This window comes from Arvicanthis niloticus, chromosome 16 (assembly GCF_011762505.2).
Source record: "Arvicanthis niloticus isolate mArvNil1 chromosome 16, mArvNil1.pat.X, whole genome shotgun sequence".
In the NCBI taxonomy this organism is placed as follows: domain Eukaryota; kingdom Metazoa; phylum Chordata; class Mammalia; order Rodentia; family Muridae; genus Arvicanthis; species Arvicanthis niloticus.
The window spans coordinates 30,454,143-30,467,637 of record NC_047673.1 but is presented as its reverse complement, the minus strand read 5'-3'; the positions used below and the strand labels follow the sequence as shown (position 1 = coordinate 30,467,637).

At 38.8% G+C, this 13,495-nt stretch overlaps 1 pseudogene; it reads left to right on the top strand.

Annotated features, from left to right (window-relative positions):
* Positions 1-9,781: 9,781 nt before the first annotated feature.
* LOC117721296 (H/ACA ribonucleoprotein complex subunit 3 pseudogene) lies at positions 9,782-9,976 on the top strand (annotated as a pseudogene).
* Positions 9,977-13,495: the final 3,519 nt, after the last annotated feature.

The following is a 13,495-nucleotide window of genomic DNA, read 5'->3' as shown; positions in this document are numbered from 1 at the left end:
TTTTCTTTTGCTTTTTATTTTCTTTTGAGTGAATTTTATTTACATTCCAGACATTGTCCCCTGCTCTAGGTATACCCTCCCACAATTCTTTCCATTCCCTCTCCCCTTTGTCTCTGAGAGTTTACATCCCCAACCCTGCATCCCCCTTGCCTGGGGCCTCAAGTCTCTGTAGGATTGGATGCATCCTCTCCAACTGAGGATGAGCCAGTTAAGGGAGTCCTCAAGGATACATATGTGCTAGGGGCCTGTGATGGTTTGTATGTTTGGCTCTGGGATTGGCACTACTGGGAGGTGTAGCCTTGTTGGAGTAGGTGTGTCTCCGTGGCGTGGGCTTTAAGACCCTCAACTTAGCTGCCTGGAGGTCAATATTCTGCTAGCAGCCTTCAGATGAATATCTAGAACTCTCAGCTCCTCCTGCACCATGCCTGCCTAGATGCTGCCATGCTCTTGTCTTGATGGATTGGACGTCAAGACAATAATGGACGGATTGGAACCTCTGAACCTGTAAGCCAGCCCCAATTAAGTGTTGTCCTTGTAAGAGTTGCCTTGGTTGTGGTATCTGTTCACAACAGTAAAACCCAAACTGAGACAGAGGCCTAGGACCAGCTCCTGTATGATCTTTGGTTGGTGGCTCAATCTCTGAGAGTACCCAGGTTCCAGGTTAGCTGAGATTACTGGCCTTCCTATTACTCTCCCTCCCATTCAACTTCTTCAATCCTTTCCCTAATTCAACCATAGGGGTCCCTGACCTCAGTCTAGTGCTTGACTGTATTTATCTGCATCTATCTCAGTCAGCTGCTAGTAGAGCCTCTCAGAAGACAGCTCTTGTCTGCAAGCACAACATAGCATTAATAATAGTGTCAGATTTGGTGCCCACTCATTGAGATCCTAAGTTGGGCTGGTCAACAGACAGCTTTTCCTGTAGTCTCTGCTCCATTTTTGTACCTGCATTTCTTTTATACAGGAACAATTCTGGGTCAGAAATTTTGATGTGGGTTGGTAACCCAGTCCCTCCATTTGGGGCCCTATCTACTGGAGATGGGCTCTGCAGGTCTCCTCTCCTCGTTGTTGGGCATTTTGGCTAAGGTCACCTGCAGTGAGTCCTGGGGAATCTCTCACATTCTATGTCTCTGGGACTTTTTAGAGTGTCCCCTCCACACCCTCCCCCAGAAGCCACACATTTCCATTCATTTTATTGACTCTCTGGACTTCTCTCCTATTCCCCTCATAAACTATCCTGACCCCTGTTCCCCTCCCTCTCCCCTCTCCCAGCCTACTCCCTCCATCCCTCTGCCTTTCTTGATTATTTTGTTCTACTTTTTAAGTGTGATTGAAGCATCCTCCTTTGGGCCTTCCTTCTTGTTAAACTTCTTATGGTCTGTGGGATATGTCATGGGTATTCTGTATATTTGGCTAATATTCATTTATCAGTGACAATAAATGGTGCTGGTATAACTGGTAGTCTGCATATAAAATGAGAATAAATCCATATTTATCACCTTGCACAAAGCTCAAGTCCAAATGAATTAAGAACCTCAACATAAAACCAGGTACACTGAATCTAATAGAAGAGAAAGTATGGAAGACCCTCGGACACATGGGCACAGGGGAAATTTTCTTGAACAGAACACTAATGGTTCAGGCTTTAAGATCAAGAATTGATAAATGGGACCTCATGAAACTGAAAAGCTTCTGTAAGGCAAAGGACACCTTCAATAGGACAAAATGGCAACCTACAGAAAGGTAAAAGATCTTCACTAATGCCATATCCAGTAGAGGGCTAATATCCAAACTACATGAAGAACTCAAGAAGTTAGCCTCCAAAAATACCAAATAACCCAATTAAACAATAGGGTACAGAACTAAACAAAGAATTCTCAACAAGGGAATCTCAAATGGCTAAGAAACACGTAAAGAAATGTTCAACATTTTTAGTCATCAGGGAAATGCAAATCAAAACAATCGACCCTGAAATTCCACCTTACACCAATCAGAATGTCTAAGATCAAACACTCAGGTAACAACAGTACATGCTGTTAAGGATGTAGAAAAAGAGAAATACTTCTTCGTTGCTGGTGGGATTGCAAACTGGTACAACCACTCTGGAAATTAATCTGGTGGTTCCTCAGAAAATTGGAAATAGTTCTACCTGAAGACCCAGCTATATCACTCCTGGGCATATACCCCAAAGATCCTCTACCATACCACAAGAATATGTGTTCTACTATGTTCATAACAGCATTATTTGTAATAGCCAGAAGCTGGAAACAACTCAGATGTCCCTCAACTGATGAATGGATACAGAAAAATGTGGTTCATTTATAAAATGGAAAACTATTCAGCTATTAAAAATGAGGACATTATGAATTTTGCAGGCAAATAGATGGAACTAGTAAATATCATCCTGAGTGAGGTAATCCAGACTCAAAAGGATCACCACTTTATAAAGCACAGTTTTATAGAGTAAAATATCAGCACTTACTAAAGCACAGAACAATAGAAGCTAAGCTTCCAAGCCATCATCCTCTGGCCCCCACAAAAGTAAAAAAAAAAAAAAAAAAAAAAAGTTACAAGGCCAGAGATCTTCAGTGCTGGGCCATTAACTCCTTGTTCCACCTCAACTTATTCCCCTAAAGGCCATGTAGGCTCCCAGTATTTTATCCAGTATCATCAGAGAAGCTTTCTGTGCCAGCAAATGGGGATATATGCAGAGACCCACAGCCAGGCATTATTCCAAGAAAGTCTAGATTGGAGGTTTAATCAAATCCACAGAGCTCAAGAAATCCTGATGAAGAAGAGGCACAGAGAGTGTAAGAACTAGAGGGGATGGAGGACACCAGGAGAACAAGCTCCTTAAGCAAGACACATATGAGCTCAGAGAGAATGAAGCAGGAAGCACGGAGCCTCCCCAGGTCTGCATTGAGTTCTCTAGGTACATATTATAGCTATTAGCTTAGCATTTACATGGGACCCCTGATTATTAGAACAAGCGAGTTCTGATTCTTGTGTTTGCTCTTGGAACTCTTTATTCTTCTGTTGGGTTATTGTGTCCAATTCTGACATGGTAGTTTCTGCTTCACACCATTATATCTTATTTTGTCATGTTTGTCTGTCATCTTGGAAGCCTATTCTTTTCTAATGAGAGATATAAAGGGAGTAGAGCTGGAGGAGAAGGGAGGTGGGGAGATACTGGGAGTAGTAGAGGGATAGGAAACTACAATCAGGATATACTGTATGATAAATGGATCTGTTTTCAATAAAAGGAAAAAAAAAACTTCCCTAATGATAATACCAGTTGATGCAAAAACCTGGAGAGAGAAAACCTGACAAGGCTCATGAATGAATTGCTACAGTTAATTACTGGCTACTGAGAGAGGGAGGACTGGTCTTTTCAAAGAAAAAAAAAACTCCCTGATAGATTATCCAATTCTAAGTAGTCAGCTCTAAAGTTATATATCTACAAGCAACAGTAAATGAATTTAGCAGTTGTGCACACACATATACACAACCTCCTTGGGGGCAGAGAGAGAGAGACAGAAAGAGGGAGAGGGAGAAGGAGAGAGGGGAAGAGAGACAGGGAGAGGGAGAGGAAGAGGGAGAGGGAGAAGGAAAGGAAGAGGGAGAGAAAAGCAGTCAGTCGTTCTCAGATCTGGGAGAACAGCAGTTTATAAACAGAGAATAGAAAGTTCAAAGAATTGTGAAATGTATACATGACTACAGCAGTCTTAACAGCAACAGTCTGAGCAAGGAAGGGACAAAGAGACTGGGTCATATAGGTTTATAGATGTAGATTTAAATGCACATTTCAGCTACAACAAGATGCTGGCATAGTTTGATTCTGAAATGTCCCTCAGAGTTCCTTGTATTTAAAAGCTTTTAAGAGCCTGTGGCATCACTGGAAGCTGGTGAACCCTTACGAGTGGACATGAACCAGAATGAAGTTAGCTTATTAGAGTTATGTCAGGACAAAGGATTTCCTTCCTGTCTCTATGTGTTTTTTTTCCAGACCACTATGAGAAGAGAAGCATTATGCCTGTATGTGTTTCCAAAATATACCCAGTACAGACGCCAATAAATTTAACCAATAATGCATTGATGCCTCTGGAACCACTAGTCAAAAGAAAGATTATTTTTCTCTGAAAGTTGACTACATCAGGTACTTCATTCCAGGGATGAAAGCTGACTAACACTGATGCCCCTGAACGATTTTCAATAGGGAAGTGTGTGCAGAAGGCAATAGTGAGACACACAAGAGAAACATTACTGTTGTGATATATTTTAAGGAGAGAAATCAATGACAGTGACAACCCTTGCTTTGTTTCAGATTGCTGTCATTTTGCATGTTGTTCCCAGAATTGTTTTTTTGTTTGTTTGGTTGCTTTTGCTGGATAATCAATTTTCTAGTCTTCCTGATATTCATGTATTCATGCAGAACATTTAAAAATATTTCTTGAAACTCTATGTACAAAACATTTTCCTTTCACTGTATTTTGAAAAGGAGAGTGATTTTCATTAGAACGATTTAGGTATCTCCTCATCTGAATCTAAAACAGGGCTTTGCATGGGTCCTGCTTTTAATTCTACTCCAGTGGTAAAAGTTTGCGAATTTTATTATTTCACATTAAAATGAGACACATGAGACAACTCTCAGCCTGCTGCAAGAAATTATCCAAATGGATTATAAATCATCTTTTTATTATCCCCACAGTTGCTACTGAATTGTTTAGATAGAAACAAAGTATCTGAGTCTTTTATTAGGTTGGACAAAAGTGGAAAAACAATAAAAGGCCCAGAAAATGTGTCACACAGGAACAATAAAGAGGTGATAAAAATGACTTGGGTTTTGTTATTCAGTTTTGATGTTTGACATCCAGTGCTCAGGAAGCATGCAAGAGGGTCTTCTATAGTAGATAATAAATTATTCAGCACCATTGAGTTGTAGGAGTTAAGCACTGAAGTCTTGAGATTCTCTCTCTCTCTCTCTCTCTCTCTCTCTCTCTCTCTCTCTCTCTCTCTCTCTCTCCCTCTTCTCTGCTTTCCTTCCTCCCTCTCTCCTTCCCATCCTCCCTCCAGTTCTTCCTAGCTCTCCTGCTATACTCAGTTACAAGGCCCTTTGTTGGAGTGTTAATAAAATGGAATTAGAGAAGGAGAAGCAAAGCCTAAATCCACCCCAGCAGGGAGCACCACACAAATGCAGGCACTAAAATCTGGACCATTTAAAAGTCCCAGAAAAGCAGTCCAACCAACCATCTCTAGGAGCCAGCCTCTGTGCTTGCTCTTGGCAAATTTAGACTATTGTTCTATTTACATGTCTGCTGTAGCTACAGTAACATAACTTTTCTTCTGAGTGTTGAATATTTTATTATTACTGTTGAGAAGAGTCTAAAATATTAAACTTGTTGATGTAGGGACTAAGACAAAAGTTATATGGAAGCAACTCTGAACATAACAATAAATAAGAGACAAAATGTAAATATGACACCAAAATGTAAATATATACCCCACAAATAATATTTGTATTTTACTTGGATAGAATCCTCTAGTCCCACGCTCATGCATCAGAACCATTGTGGTTTCAAATGGAAGGTACATTTATACCTTTCATTTAGTTTCTCTGTTGACTTTATGCTAGTACAATGATTAATGCTGAATGATACTCACTTGGGGCAGATCACCTGACCGAGTTGGGAATTATATTTCATATGAAGTATTCCAATTTGGTCATTTGTACCACTTATTTTTATAAAACTCAAACTCAAACACTATATATGGTGGGAAACATCTATAAACCAAGAACCGAGAGACCAAGGGAGGAATGTGCTATCTTCCAGTCCACTCAGTTCTCCATAGGAATATCCTTCCCCCATCCCTAATTCAGTAACATCTAATTTCCACAGGCCAAAGTTCAGCCTGTTATAGAAATACTCTTTCAAGTCAAACATGGTAGTTCACATTTCCAATCTTAGTCCTAAGAAGGTGGATTTCTGTGAGTTCTAGGCCAGCAAGGAATACATAGTAAGAGCACTTTACCCCCCTCAACACACACACACACACACACACACACACACACACACACACACACACACTTCCACAGGCCATTTATTTTCTAAATAAATCAGACCAAACAATCAGCACAAAGTTCAGTCATGAATATAGCTTTTTTCCTTGTTTTTTTTCTATTTTTCTTTTGATTGTTTTAAATGCTCCGTTTCCTCTGAGAACTTCCTTGCCTTTGAATCTCAGGGCAAAATAACTCTGTTGCCTGCAAATTGGCGCACACATGCATTAGGAAAGCAGCACAATACGCTGGGAGCTAGGAAGTCTGTGTTGGTGATGATGCCAACAATTTGGTAATCTGATGCTGATTACCATACAAGACTAAAGGCACTATGGCTCAAAAATCTGCCAGCACACAGGATGTTAAGCACAAGGTGAAGACTTACCAGTTTTCATTAAACAACTCCATGTTGTCAGATATTACTATGGTTATTTTTCAAAATATGTGGATTTTTTTTTCTTTGGGTCTTTTAATCACAAATAAAGTTTGGGAAATCTCCACTGTCCAGCATGGATTCAACCCAGGGCCCTGAAGTAAGAGCAGTTGGCATCCTTCTTTCCAGACCTTGACTAAACATAACTAGGTGGACTTCTATCATTCCTGGCCTTCCTGCAGCCCTGCAGTGTGTGACTTCTGTGATGCCTATTAGCCACAGGGGCAGGCATAGCAAAGGGTTGATCTGGGTCCCAAACTTTTCCCAAACTGAGATGATGTCAGAGGGTTGAGGATCTCTCATTCCTTAAAAACACTTTTTAATGGAAAATTGTCCATCCCCCCCCCCAAATTCCTTCATCTAGGAAGTATGGGAGGTGTGAACAGGATAATCCTCTGATAGCTGATTATACCCTGCATTGGGTAATTAGGAATGGAATGCACTACAGTAAGGAAAAAGGTGTGACCATTCTTTTTTATGGTCATTGGTCATGCCACATAACCTTATTTCCTTACCCAGTCCCCAATCCTTTGTTTTACAGAGGTACATTGCTCTCCCATTCTCTTAGATCAATGAGTGGCTTTTCAGACATATGACTTTCTCAGCATCTTCGATTTCAAAAGCAATAAGGGGAGAGAAGAGGCTAGGAAAGAAGAACAAAGGAGGAGAGAAATGGAAGAGAAGGTAGGGGAGAAGAGAGAAGCCGAAAAGAAAATAATGTTGTGCATACAAATGCTGGCAAACCTTCTGAAGACTGAGGGCACCTGAGGCTCGACCTAGTCAGGTGTGAAGGAGTCACTGTACCCAGCTACTTACTGGACTGGGTTTTCTTTATCTTTTTATAGTCACAGAGAAAGTAGAGGCTGAGTGATTATTAAATGAATGTTAATGATGTGAAATATGTTTTCCATGTTAATCATCATTACTGGAGAAATTCTGTTATCCTCAGGGACACATTGACAGTAAATGTGTAATTTCAGAGACGTATCAGAGCCAATTAAAATGTCACATGCTGATATCTCTGGTTCATAGCCCTCATGAGTTAGTGGTGTGTGTTGGCCTTATTTTATTCTTCTCCTTTTTCTTTTTACATTCTATTATTATGAACATAAATTGTCCTTGTTTGAATTGCCATCCCAGAGTTCCGAAGATATTCTCTTACTTACAAAGGCCAGAGAGACACACAAGGTACATACGTTGTTAAAATGCAATTTGTTCATAAACACAACATTCTACAACCCCTTTACACAGGCCATGTACAACCCAGGACTTTGTCTAGCATAGTGGGCATTACTGTATGCCAAGTCCTGGGCATATGGCAATGAGGAATTCTGTTTGAACTATGCTCTGCTGCCATTACACTTTCCTCCTTATGGTTTATGCTTCTAACACACTGTTGAAAAGATGTAACTCAAGGGAACCATTCCTATGTTTAAATTCAGGCTCTTGGATTAATATTCCTTCATGGTTTGCCATCCTGTGGAAGCTCTGCAGCCTGCATTCCTGTTGCCTCCTCTTTGAGATACCTGGTTTTCCTGCCCTGGTGACAAGAGTTTGTTCCTACCTTCATGTGATAGATAAAGTTAAAGCTACTGGATATTCTTCCTAAGCTGCCACAGATGTCCAGGTCTCAAGTCTTTAAAGCATGCTTTCAACATCGTATGTGATCTACCTTTAAAAATTAATCTCTCTGGATATCTTTGTTCCTTAAGTCACTTGGTACTTCCTGTGTCTTATGTCCTGCATGGACATCATCAATGTGAGAATGATTCCTCCTTATTTGTAATTGACTTTATGTAGCTAATTTCTCTGTTTTATTTCCATTGCACTTAATAATATAAAATAAAAGTTGAGGTGAAGTCAAAACATTGAGATGAGGTTAAGTACAATTTTTATAAAAGTAATATGATTATACTCACATTATTTTTGAGAAAGGAACACTGCTTAGATAAATTATTTCAACTCTAATTTTCTATTTACTTTATTAGAAATTGATTCCTTTTAAGCTCTTTTAGTTTCCATTCTCTGTGTTGTTTTTATTCTTTTTGCTTGAGATTTAAATAATTAGTTATTATTATTCTTGAATATATACACATGTTACATATGTAAAATGATTCTTAAAAAATATACTGCAACTCAGTATACATTGGAAATTTCATTCCATAAAAATTCACAATGCAGCAGGCTGACAATCCTCAATATACATTAAAAGCTTCTGTTGTGGTTGATTAAGAAGATATATCCTGAGGAGAGGCAATAGAGAGACTCAATGGCATATACTGTCCTAGGACTGTGAAACAAAAATATCGGCACGGTTTCCCTCTGAAGGATGTGGCATTTTAGATCATTGCCCTTGGTTATGTTCTTGTTTTCTTTGTTTTTCTAATCATAGACTTAAGGAATATTGTACTGTTTCTCAAAATGTTTTTTTGCCCATTTGTAAGTAACTAGCTGTGGATAACCCATATCTTTCTCTTTAATCAAACATAAGAATTCATTTTTGAAGAGTGGCCTTTATATTTTGTCAAATTAAAATAAATGCTTTACAAAAGACTTAAGCTCGTTTTGTCCGTTTAACTTATTATAACCATTGGGGTTATTTTTCTCCACTATCATCACCATTGTTGCTGTAGTCATTGTCTCCATCATCATCATCACCGCTATGAGAGAGGGCCTCATGTATCCCAACCTAACACACACTCCCTAAGTAGCCAAAGATGACTTTGAACTTCCAATATTTTGCTTCAACCTTCAAGGGCTGGGATTTCAGTCTTGCACTCTATGCCTAGGTTATGTAAGGCTGTGGATGAAACACAGGACATGTGCATGCTAAAAACTTTATCAACTGAGGTACAAACCTAGATTTTTTTTTTTTTACTTACTTTTAACTCATGGTGACTTTGTTCTCTTGGATTTAAAAAATCTAAATAAATTATTATATCTAAAAATGCATCAAAATATTTGGAATCTTCTTCTTTGAAAATAATTTATGCCTGAGAAGAGATGGAAAATGTATTTTCCATATATTAATATTGGCTACACTGTGGACTAACACAACAAAGAAATGGAAGCCGGGCATGGCTTAAATATCTACCTTGTGGTTCTTTCCAAGAAATGTGCAACAAGTGATTCTTTAAGACATATAAAATAACAATCATGTTAAATTTAATTAAGTTGAGTGAGGTAATTTGTTGTAAAATATTAGGTCTTATATTAAAGAGTTATACATAAGTTTGAACTAGTTTAGACAAACTTAAAATACACTGTCTTTCCGCTAAGGGGCATCAGTCATGTTTCTCCAGTATTACCTATGTGAGCAGGGCGGTCATGTCTATACACTGAAGAAATTTGACCCTATGGGACAACAGATTTGCTCTGCCCATCCTGCTCGGTTCTTCCCAGATGATAAATATTCAAGACACCGAATCACTATCAAGAAACGCTTCAAGGTGCTCATGACCCAGCAACCCTGTCCTATCCTCTGAGGGCTCGTCAATCTTGTGCTGCTCAGCCACGGGCCGATTATCAGCAACCAAATGCATCAATCTGTAAGTCTTAAAGCCTTCCCATGCTGTTTGAAATCTTATCTCACTCACTACATGAACGAGTCTATACTGGTTGGCCTCACCCTTAAAAGGAACAATCTTTTTTTCCTTTCATGTTTTGACTTGCTGCCAGATTACTAAAGATACAATGACAGAGAGAGAGAGAGAGAGAGAGAGAGAGAGAGAGAGAGAGAGAGAGAGAGAGAGAGAGAGAGAGAAGGAGGAGGAGGAGGAGGAGGAGGAGGAGGAGGAGGAGGAGGAGGAGGAGAAGGAGGAGGAGGAAGAGGAGGAGGAAGAGGGAGGGAGGAAGGAAGGAAGAAAACAGGCTGTTTTTATAAGCTATAGTCCCCATTAGAAGTAGTATTGTGGATTTTAATTTACTATTCTTCTTTTGTAGTTAATATCAAATATTTGTTTCCTCATACTCAAAGGAAACCAATATAAACCACATGAAAGCAGTATAATTATACTCAGGAGGAGATATTTCCCTCACTCTTTTCCCTCACACTATTACTGTTTACAATTGGGCTGCTGAGAAAAGTATAAAGAAGTCATGAGAACTTTGATTGCTTTCTGCTCTGGCTTCAGGTAGAAGAGTGGTGGTTTCTACTCTTTATGCTTACAGTAGATCCCTTTGCCATTTGTTTTTTGCTTACATGCCTTTATTATTCTTTGTTGGGTTATACTGAATAGTCATGGTACAATTGAGTCTCTCAGATTCATGGAGTCCTTTTTTATGTGTCCTCGCTTTTTATAATTTCTCTTTTCCCAAGTCTCAGTGTTCACTTTCACAACAATGGGGGATGTGTTTAAGGTTTCTTTGGACATGTATATCCGGGTTTTGTGAAGGTACATCAAGTTCTGATGCTCAAACATGTAAGAGAGATTCAGACACAATATTGAATTTCTGTAAGTATGAGACACATCATCATGGAGATGACTTCACTCAGAAAATAAAAGAGTTCATGTCATAGCTGAAAGTGGCTTTGCAGATTCCATCCTCTTAATGTCCAACTCCCTTGCCCAGATCATACCAAATGACTTTGTTCTTAATCGTCACTTCCAGATCAATGCTCAATTTCAGAAATCCACCATCTTGACCTGTATTCACCTGTAACATTACATTCTTCCTCTTTAGGCCAGTGGTCCTGATTCTTTGGGTCTGTAGTTATACATACAAATTGTTCCCACTATCATCAATGAATGTGGTTGTGTATGTCTCTGGATCTTTCCAGGTAGCATGGCAAATTCTTAATCTTTAGCTAGGTGCCATTATTCTTTTGCATTCTCTCTTCCTTTGCCTCACACAGTAGTGACATTTTTCTTTGATTCATTATCTTCTTGGCAGAGGAATGAAAAAAACACTGATAAGGCAATATGGTTTCTCTGACCATGACTTGTAAGTGCCCCTCAGAGGAATTTCTGAAAATGTGGGCCTGAAGTAACTGACATTAGCTGGAATATGGTGGAGGTTCTAACCAGTTCAGGCATGCACTTAGTAGCTCAAATGCATTTCTCTGCAGTTTTGCCAGCTCTGCTTGGTATGCAGGAAGAAGACTTTAATCTTTCATTGAGTTTCACAAACAGGATGTGAATGTAAAAGAAACTTAGAAAAGTTCCCACAGCAATTCAGAAGTAAGAGATTTGCAAGACATTTCTGGAGCCAAGTTTCCTGTTCTCCAAGCTGAGCTGTTATCTGCTAAGTGCAACTAGGACTCCTGGGATTCACCAACAGGCCAAGGAAGATTGGCTCTGATAGAGCTTGCTGTACAAGTCTTTGTCATGAGTCCAAGGAAAAGTTCTGGGAGCCATTGCTGAAGTCCATAAGCAGGATGAAGTTAACTCATATTTCCTGTGATAGTAAAATAGATCGAGTTTATTAATGCTAGCTTTCTTTTGCTGATCTTTTTTATCACCCCAAAGGATATTTATAAGTGCTTATTATACTTATGAAGTATATTAGGAGCATGTGGAGAGACTACAGCCACAACTCACTAAATGCCTTCTACATACAACTGCCGATTCCAATATTACAGGACAAAAAAAAATGTTCTTTATTTTTCCAAACTGCTTTATATTTTTAGTTAGATTTCCCCCCTCTTACTCCATCATATTATGCTATATTTAGTCCTCTAATGTTTAACCTAATTTTATTTGCAGTTTTCATTAGATTTTACAATCTCTTAATTTTAATAAATCTCATAAAATTAATCTCTTGGTTTGTACTTATTCATCACAAAGTCACTTTTGTTTTGTACCTACCTTTGCAATAGTTTGATTTATGTGTAAAGTTGCCAAAACCATGAATTACCTGGGAAGAGAGTTTGCATTGAAAAATTATTTTAGAATGGGTTGGGCTATGGGGATCTCTCTGGGTAACTGTCTTCACTGTTGGTGTATGTACATGGAACCGGCCCATTGTGAGAAACAGCATTCCCTAGTCAGAGGCTCCTAATCAATATGTCAGAAAATAAAGCTAGAGGTTGCAGGCAGGTACCACATGGGTGCCCTCACTACAGGCTGTTCATGGCTATGAATGCGACGTGACACTCACTCTTAGCAAACTTTTCCCCAGAATGACTGTAACCAGAGCTGTAAGCCAGATGAACATTTTACTACCTTGTTTTCTGTTGCTTTATTTGTTTTGTTTCTTTCTGGTTTGTCTTAATTTTGGTCAGGCTATATCATTACAGCAACAGAAATAAGCTAGAATGACCTTTATTCTATTTCTTAACCTTTCTCTTTTCATCCCTCATTTCCATTCATATTTTTGTCTCATCCAATTCTTAATTTTAAACTTTATTCTATATTTTTAGCCATTTCTCTAGATGTTTAGTCATTTTATTTTACCTTTTCAAGGTTATTTTTCCTTAGTACTTCAAATCACACACACACACACACACACACACACACACACACACACACACACACACACGTATATATAAAGTATATATTTTACCCCAGAACCTTGTATGAGGCTATGAGGTCCTTGGATTCAGGACTCCAATCTCATTGTCTCAGTGATGAAAGTGTGTAGTTTCTCTAAATGGTGTTGCTCTCTTTAGCAGTGAGAGTCATTTTCAATCCAGCTACCATGTCTGCCTGTCTATACTGTGAAGAGTCTTATACATTTTCTGATCCACTTTTAATGTCTTTCATGGATAATTTTTTTTGAATTCACACTCTGTGTCTGGTTAAAAGCACAGAGAAGCAACAAAGCTTGGGGAAAGAGAGTTTAGAGCATTTGCCTCTCTTGCAGAGGACCTAGGTTTAGTTGCCAGAACCAACTTGTCAGTTCACAACCATCTGAACCTTTATTTTGAGGAAACACAACACTATTTGCTGGCCTTTGCAAGTATAAGGCATATAGATGAATATATATGCAAATTCTCATAAACATAAACAAAAATAAATCTTTAAAAGGAAATGAAGTGTGAAAGCTACAGCTTCAATCTTATG